Source organism: Lissotriton vulgaris, chromosome 1_2, assembly GCF_964263255.1.
Source record: "Lissotriton vulgaris chromosome 1_2, aLisVul1.2, whole genome shotgun sequence".
Taxonomy (NCBI): Eukaryota; Metazoa; Chordata; class Amphibia; order Caudata; family Salamandridae; genus Lissotriton; species Lissotriton vulgaris.
Genome location: NC_141686.1, coordinates 224,384,114 through 224,396,983, shown reverse-complemented (window position 1 = coordinate 224,396,983; position 12,870 = coordinate 224,384,114).

The window sequence follows — 12,870 nt, the reverse complement described above, 5'->3', positions numbered from 1 at the left end:
AAAAAATGATGTGTTTGCCACCGAATAACACATCATACTCTGTTTTAAGAACTTCCTGCATTCTTAAATGCACAAAAGCAAGCATGACATTGGAAACCATGCTTACTTCGTCAATGATAAGAAGTTTCATCTTTTTCAAAACTCTAGATACTTCACAACAAGCATCTCCAGATAACTTGTGGTATTGTAATTTGTTATCATGCTCCACTGGCAGCATCAGTAACCGATGCAAAGTAATCCCTTTAATGTTATGAGCTGCCAGTCCAGTTGGAGCGGTCACAACACAAGACAGCGATGAATCAGTCCTTTTCTGCAGATAACATGAAATTGCTTTAATAAGGAAACTTTTTCCAGTTCCTGCTTCTCCACTCACGTATAGTCGGACAGGCTTCAACGACGTACATGAGCACTCTTCCTTCTCATGACTTAATCCATGATCAATTTGGTTGGTAACTTCGTCATATATTTTCCTCTGCTCAACGTTAAGTTGTCTTTCCAATTCTTCTAAGTTAACCGCAACCTTCTGAGCATGTTCCATGGCTCTTTCCACTTCAATCATGGCAGTGGCAGCTTCATTTTCAATAACTGGTTCTCCTAGTGGATCCTGACTCAATGAAACAGAACTCTGACTGTCCTGAGAACTGTCTCTAGCAATCTCGGCTGCAATTGTTGCTTCCTGCTCTATTTCTGCATTCAACATTTTTAGATATTTTGGAAAAACCGGACATTCTATGGACTCCTTGGCTGCATTGAAAGAGTCTTCGTAACAAAGGAAATCCCCAAGCAGTTCCTCTTCTGCACGCCAAGGCTTGAAAAGTTGCAAAAGAGCTAAATAGAAAAACTCTTTTCTTTCGGGAGATTCGCAATCCAATTTTCGATGATTTATCAATTGACATTTTTTTTGCTTGACCAGACATCCCTCACTTCCAATTACAGCATACACTCCTTTATCAATATCTTCTTTGATGTTCCTCTTGAAAACGTAATTTTGAAGAACATCATACAGACAAGCATTCTCCAGGTGACTGCTTCTATTTGGATTATATGTATCCAACATGTTGCTCTTCAAAATATCTGTACTGTTTGGCTCCTTCTCCGCCAAATACTCAATTTCCCATACAGGTTTCAGAACTCGATTACACGTTTCAGCAAGACCAAGACTTGCCCAAATGATACTCCTAGATTTGGCATAGAGACTTGCTGAAGATAACCGGTCAGAACATTCGTAAGCTCCGATTTTTTGATGCGACAACATCTTCAGACTGAAACTGTACAACTTCATACTGAGGCTCTTTTCATGGGAAATATCCTCCCACATATCCTTTAGTTCTGTCTTTTCTTTTTTGGTGATGTAAGACGTCACATACCGAGCCACAGCCATACAGTTGTCAGCCACAAACTGTATATCCATGTTAGCATTCCACATGGACAAAATCACTGGGTTGTAGTCGTTGATGTACTTGGACTCTTTGTTTCTTTTCAAATTGTATGTGTTTTTGGGTGATTTCCTCGTCACATTATGTCGCAGCGATGACATCAAATTGTTAACTCTTCCTTTTGATAACACCGACCGTGGAAATGCAAAACGACATTTGGTCTAGTATTTGTCCTTGTTTCTGAATTTACGACGGCAGTACTTTTCACAACAATGGCTTTGAAACCGTAAAACTTGTTCTCTTAGACTTTTGTCTTCGTTTGTCTTTGGAACAGCACATGTAGCATGCTGTTCTATGAAACGCATCACTAAGTCATCCGGATCTGTTCCAAATTTGGGTGCATCTTTGATCCATAGCAGCATATGTATATGAGGAGTACCTCTTGCTTGATACTCCTTTCTCCAGAAGAAATCCAATACCTCTCCAAGAGGTGGATTTTTCTTGTTCGTAATGAAAGACATCATAGCTTCAAATATATGATTGAAATACCTGCATACATTCACAGGATCCAAAGAGCACAGTTCTCCGGGTGTCTTAAATTCAATATTTTCAATGTTTCCATTTACCTCTCGTAGAAATTCAAGTAAGTCTTCCCAGCCATACTCAGCACAGCTGAGAGTGAGGAACCATGTGGGAGTTCCTAAGTTCCTCAGCATACATTTTAAGTCACCATGACGGCGGTACCAATACTCATTAGTACCACGCTGACAAGCCATGAGATTAATCAGGTGAGAATCCAAAATACTGTCTTGCACATTGACTTTATCCATAAAGTCCCTTGCCGAGATATTTCGCAGTTGTACACCACTTTTCAAGATGTGGTTCACTGCATAAGACAATCCAGAGAGATCACTTTCAAACATTAGATGAAATAAATAGGGAATACATTGTCGAAGCCTAGGATCTTCTGTATACAATCGTAAAGTCCGGTATTCTGAAGCAGGAATTTGAACAGGTCGCTCATCATATCTTCCTCCTCGACCTGTGGGAAATAACTGTGGGAAACACCGAGCTTCCAAACTTTCCTCCCAAACACTAATGGGACTCCCTTTTGGCTTGTTTAATTTGAAACAACTCAATAGCATTCCCCATGACTTCCTTGGAATGCAAAGGATGAACACTATAATGTTCATATATTTCTTCCTTTTTAGAGGCTTCTACATTCTCAATTTGACCAGGACACAAATCGCTGTCCTCTTCTTCACTTACTTCCTCTTCTGCAACACATACATTCTTGTAGTACTTATTATTTTTTATCAAATACAATGTTGCCTTTTTGACTTTCCTAACATCCACTAAATCTTGCCAAATTTTCTTACTCTTTGTCGGAACACCATTAACTATGATAACCAGAGGTTCCTCTTCCACTTTCTCTACTCCAATTGTATTAATGTTTTTCTTCAAATCCAAAGGCAAATAAACAACCCTTCCCTTTAATCCTCTCTGTAAATCTTATGGAGGCAACTACCTTGTCTTTGGCTCCATTCGTACAATAGCCTGGAAGGGATGGACACTTTGAATCAAAATAGATTTAAATCCTTCAATTCATAAGGAATGTCATCTAATTCCAGATTATTATAGACAGCTCTAGCAGGCATCTGGTTTTGGTTTAATTTGTTATAGCAATAAGTACACATACGTTGGTCCGCTCCCAAATCAAAACAATTTTCTACCATCAAGTATGTGGCAAAATCCTTCCATTCACTATTGTTTTCCATATCACTCTTTGCATATATATCCACTAACTTAGTCTGATTCTTATAATAAGTCCGTCGACAACACACACAAGTGAAATTAGGCCTCTCACTTGATTTCACCATAAACGAGGAAATTTCCTTGTGAAACTTTTCTGTACTGAAAATCTGTTCACTGTCTTCCACATTACCTTCTTGTAGTGGTTCAATATCAACATTGTTCTCTTTACCAGCAAAGTAACAGAACTCAATTTCTTGACAAATATTCTTCACATCTACTTCAGAACCATGCAAAAGAGCTCTGCTTAATTTTTTAAGCATAATTGCTGGACTCTTAGCATAATACAACATTCTAACTAATTTCCTCACTTTATTATGATGCACCGCTAGCATCCTGAAATGATGAAATACACTCAGGCATACTCCCCTAGAAAGACAAGCCAGTGAATGACCACGCAAACCCGTCACTTGTCTCACTCTGCAAGGATCTAATTCTTGCAACAACTTTATTTTTTGCTTTACACTTTTCTTATGAAATGTCCGTATAAAATCACAAAGCAAATTGATGGAATCCTGTCGCACACTGCAAATAGAACTACACTTCCAGGTGTACACTAGTCCCTTAGGACGTCTCCCTAAAACCTCATCACTTAGCGCCTCTTCTGCATCTGCAGACACAAGTATTTCTTTTTCAACCGGATGACCATCTTTTACCTCATATGCTCGACCACTGCTGTCAACTGCATGCACCAAAACATTGTCCTGAAAATAACTCTCCTCATTAAAAAATGCCTCACTATTTGAACTATGCATCCATTCTCCTAAGAAAACTTCACAAAAATTACTTCAATTAACTTCTCTCTTCCATCTAGTATTAGATTTCAAAACATAGATTACCTTGTTTAGTTTCCTAATTCTATTAATTACCAAAATAAATAACTTTCGCTTAATTTCGAAAGCCTGATCAATAATTTTCTCTACATTTTTCTTTTTCTTATAAAATGACACTTTCTGTTGACCTTTTTTAAATTGTTTTAGCAAATTGACAATTACCCTGTTGCGGAACATTCGCTTACGAATGTCCCTGAATATATTTGCCCTTCTACTGCCATGCACAGAGTTATCTCCTGCTCTAGCACAAACTTTTTTGATGGGCCTTTCCTTTCCATTTAAATTGGCTCTCTTTTTCTGGACTAAAACTTGTTCTGTAGTTATACTTTTGTTTCTACAAATGTTTCTAAGGAATGATTTTGTTCTCTTACCCGGTGTTCTCTTCGTCCGTTGAGGTAATTCTAATGTAGAGGACTGCTGCAAAATGTTAGTCAATTGATGTCTTTCACGTTTCATAGCCTTTCGAATTCTATCCTTAAACAGCATTCTCTAATTTCCAAATAATCTGCAGTTGAATCTGTGGTGAAATATAATAAAAACATTTATTAACCACTATTACCAAACAGTAAATCAATAACAGTAAGAATTAGATTCAACAATGCTATAAAAATGAATAAAATAAAAGAATTCACAAGGGTGCAGGGGGTATCACTTTGACACCCTCTGGCACCCTCAAAACAGGCACAGGTGCCATGTGGCAGACAAACCAGCCCTAAGGGCAGGTCTGCCTTTCACATGACATAAGTGTGCAAGCACACAAGTGCATGCACACCGGAATCGATATTTTACCATGAAGTTTGATTTCGTGCTAAAATACCAATTCGTTAAGGCCTTTGGGACTCAGAAGAGTCCCCCCTACATAGCAAATTTACAGAATCGGTAATATTACCAATTCGGTATTTTACCGAACCAATAATTTTTCCGATTCTGTAAATGTAGATTTACCTACATGTGGCCTTGGATTTAGGCCCCTACATACCGATTGGCCATTTAACGGTCGGAAACGGCCGAAATCGGCCGTAACCGGTCGGTAAATGGCCTGAAACGACCACCTACATCGGGCCCTAAGTGTGCATGCATTTGATTTCAAACACAGTTTTTAAACATTTTATGCAAAACAATAATACACCTACATTCATGGGGAACAGACTTAAAATGCCCTAATACACATGAAAACGTTTTTTAAGGAACTTGCACCTTTTTTTCAATAACTTTTAACATGGCTATGTAACTCAAACAATGAAAATGAAAATTTGCCAGGCACACATGGGGGCGTATTTACAGGGGCCTTGCACTACGAGGAAAGTGACTTCAAATGACCAGACACACATGGGGACGTATTTACAAGGCCCTTGAACCCGGGGGAAGTGACTTGAAATTGCTAAGCACACATCGGAGGGTATTTACAATGTCCCATGCAACACTTATGCATCATTCTCTTTTAACATGGCTATGTAACTCAAACAAATAATCATTCCTATGGGCTTTGAAGCCCATAGGAATGATTAGGCATTACCGATTCGGTATTTACCGAATCGGTAATTAAAGAATTCACAAGGGTGCAGGGGGTATCACTTTGACACCCTCTGGCACCCTCAAAACAGGCACAGGTGCCATGTGGCAGGCATACCTGCCCTAAGGGCAGATCTGCCTTTCACATGACATAGGTGTGCATGCACACATGTGCATGCACACCGGAATCGGTATTTTACCATGAAGTTTGATTTCATGCTAAAATACCGATTCGTTAAGGCCTTTGGGACTCAGAAGAGTCCCTCCTACATAGCAAATTTACAGAATCAGTAAAATTACCGATTCGGTATTTTACCAAACCAAAAATGTTCCCGATTCTGTAAATGTAGATTTACCTACATGTGGCCTTGGATTTAGGCCCCTACATACCGATTGGCCATTTACCGGTCGGAAACGGCCGAAATCGGCCGTAACCGGTCGGTAAATGACATGGAACGACCACCTACATCGGGCCCTAAGTGTGCATGTATTTGATTTCAAAAAAAGTTTTTAAACCTTTTATGTAAATCAATAATACACCTACATTCATGGAGAACAGACTTAAAATGCCCTAATACACATGAAAACTTTTTTTAGGGAACTTGCACCTTTTTTTCAATAACTTTTAACATGGCTATGTAACTCAAACAATCAAAATGAAAATTTGCCAGGCACACATGGGGGCGTATTTACAAGGGCCTTGCACTACGAGGAAAGTGAGTTCAAATGACCAGACACACATAGGGACGTATTTACAAGGCCCTTGAACCCAGGGAAAGTGACTTGAAATTGCTAAGCACACATAGGAGGGTATTTACAATGCCCGTGCAACACTTATGCATCATTTTCTTTTAACATGGCTATGTAACTCAAACAATTAATCATTCCTATGGGCTTTGAAGCCCATAGGAATGATTAGGCATTACCGATTCGGTATTTACCGAATCGGTAATTAAAGAATTCACAAGGATGCAGGGGGTATCACTTTGACAGCCTCTGGCACCCTCAAAACAGGCACAGGTGCCATGTGGCAGGCATACCTGCCATAAGGGCAGGTCTGCCTTTCACATGACATACGTGTGCATGCACACATGTGCATGCACACCGGAATCGGTATTTTACCATGAAGTTTGATTTCATGCTAAAATACCGATTCGTTAAGTCATTTGAGACTCAGAAGAGTCCCCCCTACATAGCAAATTTACAGAATGGGTAAAAATATTTTTCCGATTCTGTAAATGAAGAATGCAAAATCGCCTTTGAAAGCAGAATGCAAACACTTGACGCAAAACATCATTTTAAATACACAGCTGACTTTCTTATTTACGCAAAAAAGCATACTACTCTTTAACTAAAATATATAAACGATAACTCACCTTTACAAATTCTTTTTGAAATTGAAAACAGTCTCAGAAACACACCAATTATTCTTTACCAGAATCAAAGGTATGCACTCCAGAGGCTGGAACCAACAAAGGCACCGAAACGCTGATATTCAACACACATGTCTCTCATGTCAGCCAATAAAAACTCTTCCCTCACTTTTTTCAAATCAACACCCTTCCCCCCTCTGCCCTTTCTACCTCTTTTCCATAGCAACTACCGCCTGCCAGACCTGTCATGGCCACAAGTTCACACAACAATGTTTCAAATGAACTCTGAACTCTCAGTACACCTGCTAATCCACTGCAATCTTTCATAACAAAATTTTTTAATAACCATTCGAAATACATCTTTCAAAAAACACATCCATGCACCCTAACTTTCTGTTTTCAGCAATGGAAATACACCAATCACTGCTAATGAATCATTTGCACTTAAACTCCACAGTTTTTTTTCATTACAAACTTCACTATTTCAACTGCCATTTCATTCCCACACTTCATCTGACTGCAGAAAAAACTCCTCTAGCTATGTTTTCAGTCTAGATTCTTGGACATAGCTACATCCACTGGGCTCACAGGTATGCTGATAACAGAAATTTACACAACCTCGATTTACAAAATGTGGAAATCAAATGGATTGGTCGCAGAGGATTGAAATGTCACCAATTGATACCATTGTGTAGTGAGCCAGCTTGCCTCGCGCTGTGTACACAGTGAGCGCGAGGCACTGGTCTCGTGCTGCCCGCTGACGTAGTGCTTGCTTGACAGTTGGTGGCTGAGTTAACGGCCATATTCTCATGTATGCCACAGATGTGTGTCGTGCTAGCGGGAGCTTGGAATAAACATTAACTTTAATTCACTCTTGTGCCTTGAGTTATTACAACTCTTAATTGGCGACGAGGTGCTCAAGCTCCCGCAACGAACCCGCGAATAATTAAAAGAAGGAAACGGTACCTGGCATGAAGGCAAGAAACATGAGGCGAAGCTGAGGGGAGTTCACCGCGATTTCACGGCGCTGTCATCCTGAACATTGGATCGGCCCTGCCGATGATCGGCGCGGATTCTCTCTTCCCATCTTTCTGCCTGGAGTGAGACGCTGAGGTAGTGACTGCGCAGGCTCAAGTAAGTCACGCGTGTAGAAGTTACCGCCTACCTCTTTAGTTTCCCGGCTGAAGCTGCAGCCTTTCATCGTTTCTTAAAGGGGAAGTACCCGGTTGGTTAGAAGCCTGCTTCTTTAAAAAAAAAAATGTTGTATAAGCGTTTTGGCTGCACAGCCGTGTAGTACCGAAGAGAAAATACCGCTGGGGCTCACACCACTTAACTGAGGAAAAGTTAAAGCACGACATTCTGAACTCATTTATTTTTGGAAAGGAAATAAAAAAGGAACAAACACCTTGTGATTTATCCTTCTTCACACGTTAAAGGTTATTGACACTGACAGGAACAGGAGCAATTGATTGTGTTCATCCAGCTTATTATGAACCACTGTTGTTGCATCTGACTGCAGTATATATATATCAGCTGTGTGTCACCAAGGGGAACTGCGGTGGCGTATGTTATATGACTTGCTCTCTTCACCTAATAGGTTATGATGCAGTCAATTCAGCCTCCGCCTCCTTTCTTAGATACCCCAGGTGAACCACCCGTGGCCTGGAGAAAATGGTTTGATGCATTCGAGAACTATTTGGGTGCCATTGGAGCGCACAGGTTTAGAGCAGAAAGGAAACAATTTTTACTTCTTCACTCATTGGGGTTTGAAGGTAGAGAAACACTCAAACATTTACCAGAAGAGGTTGATGAAGGCGGTGAAGAAACTGATGAGAATCAAAACACAGTTAGAAAACTTAAGACAAGGTATGACAAGCAACCCAGTGTGGTAGTTTTAAGGCATAAATTCTTCAAGAGAGCACAAAAAACTGAGGAAGATGTGGACACGTACATTACTGCTTTGAGGAAAATGGTTGCTGAATGTGAATTTGAAAATTTTAGTGAACAGCTAGTGCGGGATCAATTCATCAGTAAATGCCTGGATAAGACCATCAGACAAAAGTTGTTGTCTGTAGAAAATCCGTCTTTAGATGAATCCATCCGCATAGCTAAAAGCATTGAAACATCACAATCCTCAATCAGAGAACTTGAAAGTAAAAATGCTGAAATGGTGACCCCAGTTCGCTTTAGAAATGTGGTGAAGAAAAAAGAATTTCAACAGAACAATTTTTTCAAGAGGACAGATATCTGCTTCAGGTGCGGTTATCCTTCACATAATAGAAGTGAAAGGCCATGTCCTGCAAGGAATGCTACATGTCGTAAATGTGGAAAGTTGGGGCATTTTGACAAAGTGTGCCAGACAAACAAGAAAAATCCCAACCAAGTGGCATGTATTAAAGACTCGAGTGACAGTGACAGTGAAGACGCCCTCTGTGAACTTAAAGACATGGTTCTGGTGGTGAGTGAAAGAGATATAATAACTGGTGATCCTAATGACTGTGTTGACCCGTATGCGATCATAGGTGTTGGAGATAAAAGTCTGAGACTTTTAGTAGATTCAGGCGCAAGGATCACACTGATCAGTGAATCTTTATTCCGAGAGAAATGGGGAAAAAGATCTCTGGAACCTCCTGATCGAGAACCAGTATCCTACAATGGGAAGAGCATTGAACTTCTAGGGTATTTTGAAGATGTCCTGGTGTTCAAAAACAGGCACATATATGGGAAAATCTATGTGGCCGTCGATGGATTAGACATTCTGGGATGGTTCCATCAAGGTTTGTTCAGTATGATGCTATGTCCTGGAGCAAAAGAACAAGTTTTGGTTATTCGCGACCAAACACATGTGGAAGAGCTTCTCAATAAATTTCCCAAAGTGTTTTCTGGTGAGCTTGGAAAGATCAAGGGGTTCAAGCACAAGATAAAGATAAAGAGTGATGCTGTGCCTGTCAAGCACAAAATAAGGAGTATACCTTTCAGCATCCGCAACGATTTGGAAAAGGAGCTCTTGTCTATGCAAAAAAGAGGTGTAATTGAACCAATTGAATCGTCGGATTGGTCTTCGGCATTAGTTGTAGCAAGAAAAAAGAACAACGATCTCAGAATATGCATTGACCTGCGCAGCCTGAACAAAGTGATCTGGGTGGACTCGCACCCATTACCAAATATCACAGAAATGCTAGGTGTAGTTGCAGGAGCAAAGGTTTTCACTAAACTTGACTTGGCCTCTGCATACCACCAGATTGAGCTTGACAAAGATTCATGCCACTTCACTGCGTTTAACACTCCATCTGGATTGTATCAATTCTGCCGTATGCCATTTGGCCTGGCGTCGGCAGCCTCTGTCTTTCAGAGAGTCATGGTCAATCTACTCAAAGGAATCAAAAATGTTGCCATATTTCAAGATGATGTCCTGATATATGCAAAGGATCAACAGGAACATGACATTGTTTTGTCCAAAATTTTGTCCATTTTCCAAGAGCATGGAGTTGTTCTTAAAAGAGATAAGTGTGTATTCTCCAAAGACAGTGTGGAATATCTGGGCCACACTATTTCAAGTCAAGGCGTCACACCTAAGCCGAGTTTGGTTCAAGCCATAGTTGATGCATCAGCTCCGAAAGACAAAGCAGGAGTTAAATCGCTTTTAGGACTCACAGAATTCTATTCTCGTTTTATCCAAGACTATGCCACCAATATTCGCCCCATTTCTAGATTGCTACAAGATAAAAGTGAATTTGTGTGGGATGAAGAATGCAAATTGGCGTTTGAATGGATCAAAGATAAGTTGTGCACCGTCAGTGCCTTGAAGCCCTTTGTTCAGGATGTGCCTTGCACTTTGACTGTTGATGCCAGCAACTATACTGTAGGATTTGCTTCCAGAGTACTTAGAGAGGCAGAAACACATTACTCTGTGATTGAAAAGGAGCTCCTAGCATGTTGGTGGGGCATTGAAAAGTTCAAAAACTATCTGTGGGGGCGCAAATTCACACTCCAAACGGACCATAAACCATTAGTGTCTATTCTGGGTAACACAAAAGGTCGCAGTGCTACGCCCCGCATTGCACGCCTAGCTTCCAAGTTATTACAGTACAATTTTGATGTTGTCCATATTGCTGGAGGGAAAATGTGAGAGCAGACGCTTTGTCACGCCTACCTCCCTCCTCGAACATAACCATGCAAAGTAATGATGATTGTTGTTGTGATGATAATGAAGATTGTATTATTGCCAGTGTTGAATTGTTACATGTATGTTCTGTAGGACAAGAAAGTTGGAGGGAAGCACTAGAATGTGATCAAGTTCTAAAGGAAGTGAAAAAGTACATTATCCAAGGGTGGCCGAGAGAAAGGAATGTGGGTGTGGACTTACAACCCTATGTGAAGGTGAATGATGAACTCACCATCGAAGATGGTTTAGTTTTCAGAATTGAGAAACTGGTACCCCCCGAGAAAATTAGAACCACTCTGTTAGCTAAGGCCCATGAAGGACACCTAGGAGCCACACTCACTAAACGTAGAGTAAGAGAGTACTTCTGGTGGCCCCAAATGGATAAAGATATTGATGCGATGGTGCAAGAATGCACAGTTTGTTCATCCTGTGACCAAAGCTTTCGTACATCCAGTCCACCACTCACGCCCATACCTCTTCCAGGTGCCCCGTGGGAGAAACTTGGTATTGATGTGCTAGGACCCTTCCATAGCTTACCCCATCAATGCAAATTTGCCATCGTTATGATGGACTATTATACCAAGTGGCCTGAAGCAAAATTTGTGTCCAAAGTTGACTCCAAAGAGATCATCGACTTCATGAAAGAAATTTTCATGAGAGAAGGGTTTCCCCTTTCCATCATATCCGATAATGGGGTGCAGTTTGTGTCCACTGAGGTGGAAGAATTCCTTAAAGAATCTGCCATCACACACTATAGAAGTTCCCTTTACCATCCCCAAACTAATGGGCTGGTGGAAAGACTCAACAGAGTCATTGGTGATTGCGTTAAATGGGCTATTGTACACCACAAAGCTGTTCCCCAGAGTGTGAGGGCTATGCTATGGTTCTACAGGACCACCCCGCATTCATCTACGGGAGTGTCTCCCTTTGAACTTCTTAGGGGGAGGAAACATTGCACTGAATTTAGACCTGCATGGATGTCCAAATGGTTCAAATCTCATTCTTCTCCTCAAGATATTGATGAACAGGTCAGAAAGAGGAATGAAAAAGTTCAATCTAAACAGAAAGAATATTTTGATGAAAGAAAACATGTTAAAAGCAGAGCATTTGTTGTGGGGGACTGTGTAAGGATAAAGAAACAAGGTTTTGTAAAAAAAGGTGAAACCAAGTTTGGTGATATCGTTGTGGTTGACAAAGTCTGTGGTAGTGCTGTTCGTGTCAATGGACAGCACTGGTGGAACGTCAACAAGGTGGTAAAAGTTAAAAATGTCGAGAACAGTCTGTTGAACTCAAATGATGCAAAAAATGTTTCAAGTGACAATTCCTCATGTGACTTAAGTGTTCAGTCTTCCTCTCCTCAATCCTCTTTGGTGAGAAGAAGCACTAGAACCATCAGAGTTCCTATTAGATTCCGTCGTTGATTTTCTCATCCTTCTCTGAGCTTACCTTTTGTTTTCTTCTCTTCTTCCTTTTCTTTCTTTCTGTCTGTTTAAGGAAAGGAGATATGTAGTGAGCCAGCTTGCCTCGCGCTGTGTACACAGTGAGCGCGAGGCACTGGTCTCGTGCTGCCCGCTGACGTAGTGCTTGCTTGACAGTTGGTGGCTGAGTTAACAGCCATATTCTCATGTATGCCACTGATGTGTGTCGTGCTAGCGGGAGCTTGGAATAAACATTAACTTTAATTCACTCTTGTGCCTTGAGTTATTACACATTGGTGAAAACCTTTCTACATTTGCCAACCCCTGACCTCATAATAGTGCACTGTGGAGGAAACAATTTGGCACTTTGACTGGGGTAGG